The sequence below is a fragment of the Schistocerca piceifrons genome, chromosome 1 (assembly GCF_021461385.2).
Source record: "Schistocerca piceifrons isolate TAMUIC-IGC-003096 chromosome 1, iqSchPice1.1, whole genome shotgun sequence".
Lineage (NCBI taxonomy): Eukaryota > Metazoa > Arthropoda > Insecta > Orthoptera > Acrididae > Schistocerca > Schistocerca piceifrons.
In genome coordinates this window covers 718,321,196-718,333,622 of record NC_060138.1, presented here as the reverse complement: position 1 = coordinate 718,333,622, position 12,427 = coordinate 718,321,196, and the positions used below count along the sequence as shown (strand labels likewise).

Here is a 12,427-nt window from a genome sequence, read left to right as displayed (position 1 = left end):
CAATAAGTGGATGGCTCAGCTGTTGGTCAAAGTTTGTCGGTGGCCATTCATGGGGACAGGAAGCTTGTTGGTTGTCATGCCCACATAGAATGCAGCACAGTAGTTGCTGCCTAGCTTGTAGATCGCATTACTGGTTTCACAGGCAGCTCTGCCTTTGATGGGATAGGTGATGCTTGTGACCTCACTGGAGTAGGTGGTGGCAATGGGAGGATATATGGGACAGATCTTGCATCTAGGTCTATTACAGCGATATGAGCCATGAGGCAAGGGGTTGGAAGCAGGGGCTGTGTTGAATGGACAATGATATTGTAGAAATTCAGTGGGTGGCAGAATATCACTGTTGGAGGAGTGGGACGGATAGTGGGTAGGACATTCCTCATTTCAGGGCACAACAAGAGGTAGTCGAAACTCTGACGGAGTCAGTTGCTTCAGTCTTAGGTGATACTGAGTCATGAGGGTAATGTTCCTCTGTGGCCAGACAATGGGATTTTTGGAGGTGGTGGATGACTGTAGAGAGATGCATGGGACATCTGTTTTTGTACAAGGATGGGAAGGTACTTACAGTCTGTGAAGGCCTCAATAAGACACGTGGTATATTTCGATAGAGACTGCTCATCACTACAGATGTGACAGCCACAGGACGCTAGACTGTGTGGAAGGGACTTCTTGGTATGGAATGAGTGGCAGCTGTCGAAGTGGAGGTATTGCGGGTGGTTGGTTGGTCTGATGTGGATGAAGGTACTGATGTAGCTATCTTTGACGTGGAGGTCAACATTGAAGAAGGTGGATTGTTGGGTTAAGGAGGACCATGTGAAGTGACTGGGAGAAAAGTGTTTATGTTCTGGAGCAATGTGGATAGCGTGCTCTCACCTTCAATCCAAATCACGATGGTGTCATCAATGAATCTGATACAAGTGACGAGTTTGTGATTCTGGATACTTAGAAAAGATTCCTCTACCTGGCCCACGAATAGGTTGGCATAGGATGGTGCCATGCGGATGCCCATAGCCATACCCCAGATTTGTTTGCAGCTGATGCCTTCACAGGAGAAGTAATTGTGGGTGAGGATGTATTTGGTCATGGAGACTAGGAAGAAGGTCATAAGTTTGGAATCCACTGGGTGTTCGGAAAATAGCACTCAACAGCACCAAGGCCATGGGCATTAGGGATGTTTTTGTAAAGGGAGGTAGCATCAATAGTGATGAGCAGAGTACCATGTGGTTAAAGAACTGTGGAGAGCTGGTGGAGGAAATGGTTGGTATCTTTTATATAGGAGGGTAGGTTACAGGTAATAGGTTGAAGGTTTTGGTCTATGAGAGCAGAAATTCTCTCTGTGGGGGCCCGGTAACTGGCCGCAATGGGGTGTCCTGAGTGGTTGGGTTTATGGACTTTAGAAAGCATGTAGAGGGTAGGTGTGCAGCAAGTGGTAGGGCTGAGCAGAGAGGTGGACTCTGCGGAGAGGTTCTGGGTTGGGCCTAAGACTTTGAAGCAAGACTGGAGATCCTGCTGGATTTCTGGAATGTGGTCAGTGTGACAACAGCTGTGGGTGGATGAATCTGACAGCCGGCAAACCAACAGTGGAGGAGCCTTTGGCAGCAGGTAGGATTATAAGTTTGGGATCAGTTTCTAGGTGGTGGATTGCAGTTCTATCTGCAAAAGTAAGGTTAGCTTGCATGTTGAGGGATTTGGTGTCCATCTTCTCCTCCTACACGAGTCAGGACACAAGCATCACCTATCCCTTCAAAGACAGGGCTATCTGTGAAACCACTAATGTGACCTACAAGCTAAGCAGCAACAACTGTGCTGCATTCTACATGGGCATGACAATCAACAAGCTGTCTGTCCACATGAATGACCACTGACAGACAGTGGCTGAGAAACAGCTGAACCATCCAGTTGCTGAGCACGCTGCTCAAGATGATGTTTTTCCATTTCTATGACTGCTTCACTGTCTGTGCCATCTGGATCCTTCCCTCCAACACGAGCCTTTCTGAACTGCACAGGTGGGAACTCTCCCTACAGTTGATCCTACATTTCCATAACCCTCCTGGCTAACTTTGTTAGCCATTGTCCTTCACCCACCCACCGTCCGCCCCCGGTAGCTGAGTGGTCAGCGTGACGGAATGCTAATCCAAAGGGCCCGGGTTCGATTCCCGGCTGGGTCGGAGATTTTCTCCGCTCAGGGACTGGGTGTTGTGTTGTCCCAATCATCATCATTTCATCCCCATCGACACGCAAGTTGCCGAAGTGGTGTCAAATCGAACGACTTGCACCAGGCGTACGGTCTACCCGACGAGAGGCCCTCGTCACACGACCCACCCACCCCTTCTCTGTTTCCATTCCAGCACTACACAGCCCTCTATTCCACCAACGCACCAAAAGTCAAAAGTCTTTCTACTTCTCTCCTTTTTCACTGTCCCCCCCCCCCCCCTCTCCCAAACCCCACTCTGCCCTTTGTCTACCATTCTGACTGCACCTAACTGCCCTAACCTCTTCCATTCTTGTCCTGTATGCTCCAACAAGCAGCACTTTACCATCCCCCATACCTTCCCTGCTATTCCTCCCTCTCTCTGGATTAGGTCTCTTCAATGCTTTGGGCTTAACCATTCATGAGGAAGTGAATCAAATTCAGACAGACATTCCAAATGGAAAGTTAAATCAGCTGTTGGAAAAATATGATGATATTTTTTCCAGAGCATTATTGATTCATATCCTACTTCCAAGCCAGAAGAACGGATGTCAAAATTAAAAGGTGGTGTGAACTTTCCCAAGCTGGACCTTAAAGAAGCATATCTGCAAATCCCTTTGGACAAAGATATAACACAGCCTTATGCTGATAAATGCCCCATTTGATCTCTACGTTGCAAAAGGTTACCCTTTGGAATAGCCAGCACACCGTGTTTGTTCCAGTGATATTTAGAACAATTAATCTGGATGGCTCCAAATGCTGTGAAGTACCTTGATAATGTAACTGTCTTGGGCACAACTCCACAGGAGCTCTTACAGAATGCGTTTTCACGATGCCACAATAAATTTGAAACGCAACAAAGTCAAGTGAATCTCACTTCAATGTGAACTTCAATACAAGTGCCACATAATGTCTGCAAACAACATCAAGCAAACATTGCAACATGTTGATGTTATTAAAAACCTTCAAGCCCAAAAGGATGTCAAGCAATTACATTCCATAGTAGTATAAATAACTTGGTATTGGATTATTGGATGTTTCTCCCTCATGATCTATCAGTGAACCACTGCAAAAGTTGTTATGTAAATGCCCCAAACAGACATGGTACATTTAATAAATTAAAACAAGTTTGCTTGATGCCAAATGTCCTACAACTTATGATCCGAGCAAAATGTTCACAACTGCTGCTGATGCTTCAGACTATGGCACAGGAGCCATTCTGTCATATCGACATTATGGTTGTGAACGACGAATTGTGTTCACTTCAAAGACTTTGACAGTGGCACAAAGATATTACAGTCAGATTGAGGAGGCGGCTCTCATGACTATATCAGCAGTCAAGAAATTTCATGATTACATTTACAAACATAAATCTAGCCACCTTGCAGACCACAAATGTTCAGTGGCTGTCTTTGGACTGTTCCAACATGAACAGCTCATTGCTTTCACATCTATCGATATTGCGAGATAGAGTCACACTCAGCTGCTGCCTGTTTTTCGAAAGATATCAGTTCAGACACTGTGAAAAATTTCCCTTTAAACTCACATTTAATTGCCAAACTTGTTCCTAAAGACCCTATTTTGAGTAAGATCAAACAGTACACTCAAACAGAAGGGACTAATGATAAGAAGTTACTTAATCAGCCAGAGATTAAAACTTACTGGAACATGAGGCAAACACTTACAGTGAAGAAAAGTGTCATTATTTTACATTCAGACTCAGGCAAGACATGTGTGGTTACCCCTGGGACGCTTCAATCTTCAGGTGCTACTGATGCTACATCAACGCCATTGGGACATAGTTCATACCAAATGCATTGGCAGAGAGCAATGCTACTGGAAAAGTATTAACAACAACACAGAAATGATGTTGGTTAGAGGTCAGTCATTGCTGTGGTCTTCAGTCTAATGACTGGTTTGATGCAGCTCTCCATGCTACTCTATCCTGCGCCAACTTTCTCATCTTCGAGTAAGTACTGCAACACACATCTCTCTGTGATTTTTATCCCCCACACTTCCTTCCAATACTACATTTGTGATCCTTTGAGATCTCAGAATGTGTCCTTTCAACTGATCCCTTCTTTTAGTGAAGTTGTGCCACAAATTTCTTGTCTCCCAGTTCTATTTGGTACCTCTCACTAGTTACGTGATCTACCCAACTAATCTTCAGCATTCTCCTGCAGCACCACATTTTAAAAGTTTCCTTACTCTTCTTGTCCAAACAGTTTATCACCCATGTTTCACTTCCATACGTGGCTACACTCCAGACAAAATTGCTCAGAAAGGACTTACTAACACTTACATCTATACTCGATGTCAACAAATTTCTGTTCTTCAGACACACTTTTCTCGCCACTGAGAGTCTACATTTATCTCTCTTCACTATGATCATCATTGGTTATTTTGCTGCCCAAATAGCAAAACTCATCTACTTACTCTCATTCCTGCTGTATAACTTGATTTAATTCACCTACCTTCCATTGTCATTGTTTTGCTTTTTGTTGACATTCATTTTATCTTCATCCTTTCAAGTCACTGTCCATTCCATTCAACTGCTCTTGCAAGTACTTTGCTGTCTCAGGAAGAATTATGATGTCATCAACAAACCTCAAACTTTTTATTTCTTCTCCCTGAACTTCTACTCCAGTTTTTCTTTTGTTTCCTTCACTTCTTGCTCAATGTACAGATTGAGTAACATTGGGGATAGGCTACAACCCCATATCAATCCCTTCTCAACTGCTGCTTCCCTTTCAACATCTCTTCACCCCCTATATTTTATTATGCCTGCTACCTTCAGAATTTCAAAGGAGTATTCCAGTCAACATTGTCAAATGTGTTCTCTAAGTCTACGAATGCTGTAAATGTAGGTTTGTATCTCCTTAACTTATCTTCTAAAATAAGTCGTAGGGTCAGATTGCCTCAAATGTTCCCACATTTTTCCAAAACTGAAACTGATCTTACCTGAGTCAGTTTCTACCAGTTCTTTCATTGTTCTGTATAGAATTCATGTTAATATTTTGCAACCATGACTTATTAAACTGAGAGTTTAGTAATTCTTACACCTGCCAGAACCTGCTCTCTTAGGAATTGGAATTTTTACATTCTTCTTCCTCCCCCCATGAACCATGGACCTTGCCATTGGTGGGGAGGCTTGCGTGCCTCAGTGATACACATAGCCATACCATAGCTGCAACCATAACTGAGGGGTATCTGTTGAGAGGTCAGACAAACGTGTTGTTCCTGAAGAGGGACAGCAGCCTTTTCAGTAGTTGCAGGGACAACAGTCTGGATGATTGACTGATCTGGCCTTGTAACACTAACCAAAACGGACTTGCTGTGCTGGTACTGCGAACGGATGAAAGCAAGGGGAAACTACAGCCGTAATTTTTCCCGAGGGCATGCAGCCTTTACTGTATGATTAAATGATGATGGCGTCCTCTTGGGTAAAATATTCCAGAGGTAAAATAGTCCCCCATTCGGATCTCCGGGCGGGGACTACTCAGGAGGACGTCGTTATCAGGAGAAAGAAAACTGGCGTTCTGCGGATCGGAGCGTGGAATGTCAGATCCCTTAATCGGGCAGGTAGGTTAGAAAATTTAAAAAGGGAAATGGATAGGTTAAAGCTAGATATAGTGGGAATGAGTGAAGTTCGGTGCCAGGAGGAACAAGACTTTTGGCCAGGTGAATACAGGGTTATAAATACAAATCAAATAGGGGTAATGCAGGAGTAGGTTTAATAATGAATAAAAAAATAGGAGTGAGGGTAAGCTACTACAAACAGCATAGTGAACGCATTATTGTGGCCAAGATAGACACGAAGACCACGCCTACTAGAGTAGTACAAGTTTATATGCCAACTAGCACTGCAGATGATGAAGAAATTGATGAAATGTATGATGAGCTAAAAGAAATTATTCAGGTAGTGAAGGGAGACAAAAATTTAATAGTCATGGGTGACTGGAATTCGACAGTAGGAAAAGGAAGAGAAGGAAATGTAGTAGGTGAATATGGATTGGGGGGAAGAAATGAAAGAGCAAGCCGCCTGGTAGAATATTGCACAGAGCATAACTTAATGATAGCTAACAGTTGGTTCAAGAATCATGAAAGAAGGTTGTATACATCAAAGAACCCTGGAGATACTAACAGGTTTCAGATAGATTATATAATGGTAAGACAGAGATTTAGGAACCAGGTTTTAAATTGTAAGACATTTCCAGGGGCAGATGTGGACTCTGACCACAATCTATCGGTTATGAACTGTAGATTAAAACTGAAGAAACTGCAAAAAGGTGGGAATTAGAGGAGATGGGATCTGGATAAACTGAAAGAACCAGAGGTTGTACAGAGTTTCAGGCAGAGCACAAGGGAACAATTGACAGGAATGGAGGAAAGAAATGCAGTAGAAGATGAATGTCTAGCTATGAGAGATGAAATAGTGAAGGTAGCAGAGGATCAAGTAGGTAAAAAGAAAAGGGCTAATAGAAATCCTTGGGTAACAGAAGATATATTGAATTTAATTGATGAAAGGAGAAAATATAAAAATGCAGCAAATGAAGTAGGCAAAAAGGAATACAAACGTCTCAAAATGAGATCAACAGTAAGTGCAAAATGGCTAATCAGGGATGGCTAGAGGACAAATGCAAGGATGTAGAGGTGCATATCACTAGGATTAAGATGGATACTGCCTACAGGAAAATTAAAGAGACCTTTCGAGAAAAGAGAAACACTTGCATGAATATCAAGAGCTCAGTTGGAAACCCAGTTCTAAGCAAAGAAGGGAAAGCAGAAAGGTTGAAGGAGTATATTGAGGGTCTATACAAGGGCGATGTTCTTGGGAACAATATTATCGAAATGGAAGAGGATGTAGATGAAGATGAAATGGGAGATATAATACTGCGTGAAGAGTTTGACAGAGCACTGAAATACGTAAGTCGAAACAAGGCCCCGGGAGTAGACAACATTCCATTAGAACTACTGACAGCCTCGGGAGAGCCAGGCCTAACAAAAGTCTACCATCTAGTGAGCAAGATGTATGAAACATGCAAAATACCCTCGGACTTCAAGAACAATCTAATAATTCCAATCCCAAAGAAAGCATGTGTTGAAAGATGTGAAAATTACCAAACTATCAGTTTAATAAGCCACGGCTGCAAAATACTAACACGAATTCTTTACAGGCGAATGGAAAAACTGGTAAAAGCCGACCTAGTAAAGGAAAGGCAAACCTATGTTTCTAGCATTTGTAGACTTAGAGAAAGCTTTTGACAATGTTGACTGGAATACTCTCTTTCAAGTTCTGAAGGTGGCAGGGGTAAAATACAGGGAGCAAAAGGCTATTTACAATTTGTACAGAAACCAGACTGCAATTATAAGAGTCGAGGGACATGAAAGGGAAGCAGTGGTTGGGAAGGGAGTGAGGCAGGGTTGTAGCCCATCCCAGATGTTATTCAATCTGTATATTGAGCAAGCAGTAAAGGAAACAAAAGAAAAATTCAGAGTAGGAATTAGAATCCATGGAGAAGAAATAAAAACCTTGAGGTTTGCCAACAACATTGTAATTCTGTCAGAGACAGCAAAGCACCTGGAAGAGCATCTGAACAGAATGGACAGTGTCTTCAAAGGAGGATATAAGATGAACATCAACAAAAGCAAAACGAGGATAATGGAATGTAGTTTAATTAAATCCGGAGATGCTGCGGGAATCAGATTACGAAATGAGATGCTTAAAGTGGTAAATGAGTTTTGCTATTTGGGGAGCAAAATAACTGATGATGGTCGAAGTAGAGAGGATATAAAATGTAGACTCACAATGGCAAGGAAAGCGTTTCTGAAGAAGAGAAATTTGTTAACATCGAGTATAGATTTAAGTGCCAGGAAGCCATTTCTGAAAGAATTTGTATGGAGTGTAGCCACGTATGGAAGTGAAATGTAGACGATAAATAGTTTAGACAAGAAGAGAATAGAAGCTTTTGAAATGTGGTGCTACAGAAAAATGCTGAAGATTTGATGGGTAGATCACATAACTAATGAGTAGGTATTGAACAGAATTGGGGAGAAGAGAAATTTGTGGCGCAACTTGACTAGGAGAAGGGATCAGTTGGTAGGTCATATTCTGAGGCATCAAGGGATCACCAATTTAGTATTGGTGGGCAGCTTGGAGAGTAAAAATCGTAGAGGGAGACCAAGAGATGAATACACTAAACAGATTCAGAAGGACGTATGTTGCAGTAGGCACTGGGAGATGAAGAGGCTTGCACAGGATAGAGTAGCATGGAGAGCTGCATCCAACCAGTCTCTGGACTGAAGACCACAACAATAACAACATTCTTCTTAAAACCTGAGGGTATTCCACCTGTTTCATACATCTTGCACATCAGTTGGAAGAGTTTTGTCATTTCTGCCTCTCCCAAGGTTATCAGTAGGTCTGATGGAATGTCATATAATCCCAGGCTTCATTTCCGCTTATGTCATTCAGTGGTATGTCAAATTCTTCTCTCGGTATCTTATCTCCCATCTCATCCTCTCCCACTTATGTAATATTGCCTTGAAGTTCAACTCCCTTGTATAGACCCACTATAAACCTTCCACCTTTCAGATTTCCATTCTTTGCTTATGACTGGTCTTCCATCTGAGCTCTTGATATTCATACAGTTGCTTCTCTTTTCTCCATAGGCCTCTTTAATTTTCCTCTACGCGATATCTACCTTTCTCCTAGTGAAATCTAGTTCTAAAACCTTCCATCTGTCCTCTAGGCATTCCCATCTAGCTACTCTGAACTTCCATTCAATCTTATTTTTCAGACGTTTGTACTCCCTTTCACCTGCTTCAATTGCTGCATTTTTATAATTTCTCCTTTCATCAATTACATTCAATATCTCCTCTGTTATCCAAGGATTTCTACTAGGCCTTGTCTTTTTATCTATTTGATCCTCTGCTTTCTTTACTATTTCATCTTTCAAAGCTACCCATTTGTTTTCAACTGTGTTTCTTTCTGCCAAAAGATCTGCCTGAAACTCTCGAAGAGCACTGGTTCATTCAACCTATCTGGGTCTTATCTTCTTAATTTCCTACATTTTTTGCAATTCCTTCAATTTTAATGTACAGTTTATAACCAATAAATTCTGGTCATAGTCCACATCTGTCCCTTGAAATATCTAACAATTTAAAATCAGCTTCTGAAATATGTGTCTTACCATTATCCTTTATATTATCAATCTGAAACCTGCCTGTGTCTCCACGTATACAACCTTCCTCCATGACTTTTAAACCAAGTGTTAGCAATGATTAAATTATGCTATGTGCAGAATTCTAGCAGGAAGCTTCCTCTTCCATTCCTTTCCACCAGTCCATATTCAGATATTATTTTTCTTTCTCTTCATTTTCCTACTATCAAATTCCAGTCCTACATCACAATTAAATTTTTGTCTCCCTTAACTATCTGAATTTTTTTTAATCTCATCATACATTTCTTCAATATCTTCATCATCTACAGAGCTAGTTGTCATATAAACTTTTACTGTTGGTAGGTGTGGGCTTCACGTCTGTCCTGGCCATGATAATGTGTTCACTTTGTTGTTTATAGTAGCTTACTCATACTCCTATTTTCTTATCCATTATTAAACCTACTGCATTACCTCTATTTGATTTTGTGTTTATAACCCTGTATTCACATGATCAGAAGGTCTGTTTCTGCTGCCTCTGAACTCCAATAATTTCCAAGAAATCTAACATCAAACTATCCATTTCCCTTTCTAAATTTTCTAACCTACCTGCCCAATTAAGGAATCTAATATTCCACACTTAGATCCGTAGAATGCCAGTTTTGTTTCTCCTGATGATGACATCCTCCTGAGTAGTACCCACCTGGAGATCCAAATGGGAGACTACTTTACCCAAGAGGAACCCATCATCATTTAACCCTACAGTAGAGCTGCATGCCCTAGGGAAAAGTTATAGCTACCATCATAGTACCAGCACAGAAAGGTTGTTTCAGCCGATGTTACAAGACCATAACAGTCAATCTCCTGCAACTACTGAAAAGGCTGCTGTCCCTCCTCAGAAACCACACATTTGTCCGGCCTCTCAACAGCTATCCATATTGCTGAGGCACACAAGCCATCCCACTGATTGTGAGGTCTATGGTTCGTGGGATGGAAAGATGTCACTTATGTAAAAAGTATCAGGCAGCTTGACCTTGGTAACATTTTCCGTTGTCACAGGCATCAGAAAACATGGTAACATCTGTATACTGATTCCGCAGGACCATTTCTTGAAAGCTACTGGCCCACCTCATCAATACTTTCTCAAAATTTCCATTTGTCATCGATATCTTCAACAAAGACTATTCAGGCTTTTGAAGGATTGCCAAAATCTATTATCACTGACAAGGGCACAAATTTTCTCCTCAGGAATTTAAACTGTTTTGTAAAACCAACAGCATTACACAGTTCAGAACCGTTATCCTGAAGCCGATGGCCACGTTGAAAGATTTGTACATACTTTCAGACCACACATGACAAAGCTTTTTTATTGATGATCCACTCTCAGTACAGACACATTCCACATTATGCATGACCTCCAGCAGAGAAACTTCATGGAAGACTGCATCAAACATTATTGCCAATTTTAAAGCCACTCGTGTATCTGCATCCACAAGCTGAGCTTTGACAACAATTTAAACAAATTTTATCTGAACTACTCACTTCAATGTACAAGCAAGGGCAAAAGACAAAGGTACCAGGCCTAATCATAAAGCAGCTCAGCAATATCATGTTTAAAATTAAATGTTCAAATGGAGCTGCAACTTGCCATAGAAATCAAATCATGCTCTTATGTGCATACATACAGAACTCATAGGCAGGCTGCTTTCTTCTACTGAATCAGAAGACCTACATGCAGGCAGTTGTCGGCGGGAACTCCAACATGACCACCTCAAATATGTGTGCACTTGGGCACATGCGCACCCACACACACATTACACTCAACTGTTAGACTTCCACACACGGCTCATACTTTGCAAAGGAATAATGTCTGCGGGTGTGAAGAAGATGAAAAAACCTGTCCAATTAGGTGGCTGAACCTGTCCTTCGGGGTCTCCCAGCCAGTCATACCGTACACCTTTACCTTTGCTCCATGCTAATTTCTGGGGAACATACTGTTACTAAATATGCTCACATGGGATTGCAGCTTTTGCAGTTCCACAGAAAAAGAAATATTATTATGGATGGTGCAACAGCTAGGAAAACAATATACAAAAAACAGAGTAGACTATCTTTTGTAATGTATCGTACATGCCAAATTTACAATGAAAGACAGTTGCCTGTGATATCGCAATACTTGACACTTGTTGTTCTATTCATTGTACATCATTGATAAAGAGCCTCGTGGAAAGCCCCTACCTGCCTAACTGTGGAAACTGAGTGTCCCACATGTCTGATCCCAGCTACTAGCTGTCAGGTGCTAGTGGGTGTCATGTCTTGTGAACTACCATCATGGAACAGCCTGCAGAATGTGTGACAGCATTAGAGTCATGTACTGCAACAAGGTATTTAATCTAATGAATGACAAAGTACTAACGCAGTTCTCCACAGTGGTAGATGTCTCCTATTCAACTGGTCATCTTTCCCATAATTTCCCTAAATTACTTAAGGCAAATGTACCAATTGTTTCTTTCGAAAAGAATAAGGTTGATTTTCTTCCCCTTTATTCCCCAAACCGAGCAGGTGATCCATCTTGAACAGCCTCCTCATCAGCAATGTGTTAAATCTGCTGTAGTGACAAGTGCAACCCGCAAAACAGTGGCAGTATTCCATTCTGTGTGAGGCAAAAATTCAAACCAGACAGCTTACTAGCAGATCAACAGAGGGCAACACCAGTGGCTGAACCAGCAGCAGCTCTAAGGCAACGTGCAGCCCCAATCAGCACATGCAGGCTGAACTATTTCCCGTTTCTGCCGAAACTACGTTTGAGCCAATTAAACAGAAGAGCCAATCAAACGGAAGTGTCAATCCACAAGACGACTTTTTTTGGCCTACACCACAATGCCTGCCAGCAGTTCCAGTGCAGCCAGTCATGCTGGGGAGACCTCTACTGGACTCACTACAGTGGCCTCCTCTACTCTTTACTGTTACCATGAATTGGGACTTGCCAAACAGGACACTGGCAAGTGGAGAAGACTGCTACATCTCCTACACTTGCAAAGTGTCAGACTTAGTGTCAGTATTACCAAATACATTCCTA

The 12,427-nt window shown here is 41.9% G+C and overlaps 1 protein-coding gene across 13 annotated transcripts in view; it reads right to left on the bottom strand.

Annotated features, from left to right (window-relative positions):
• Window positions 1–12,427, bottom strand: part of LOC124711044 (C-Jun-amino-terminal kinase-interacting protein 4) — a 265,595-nt gene that overhangs the window by 162,867 nt on the left and 90,301 nt on the right. The window lies entirely within an intron of this gene.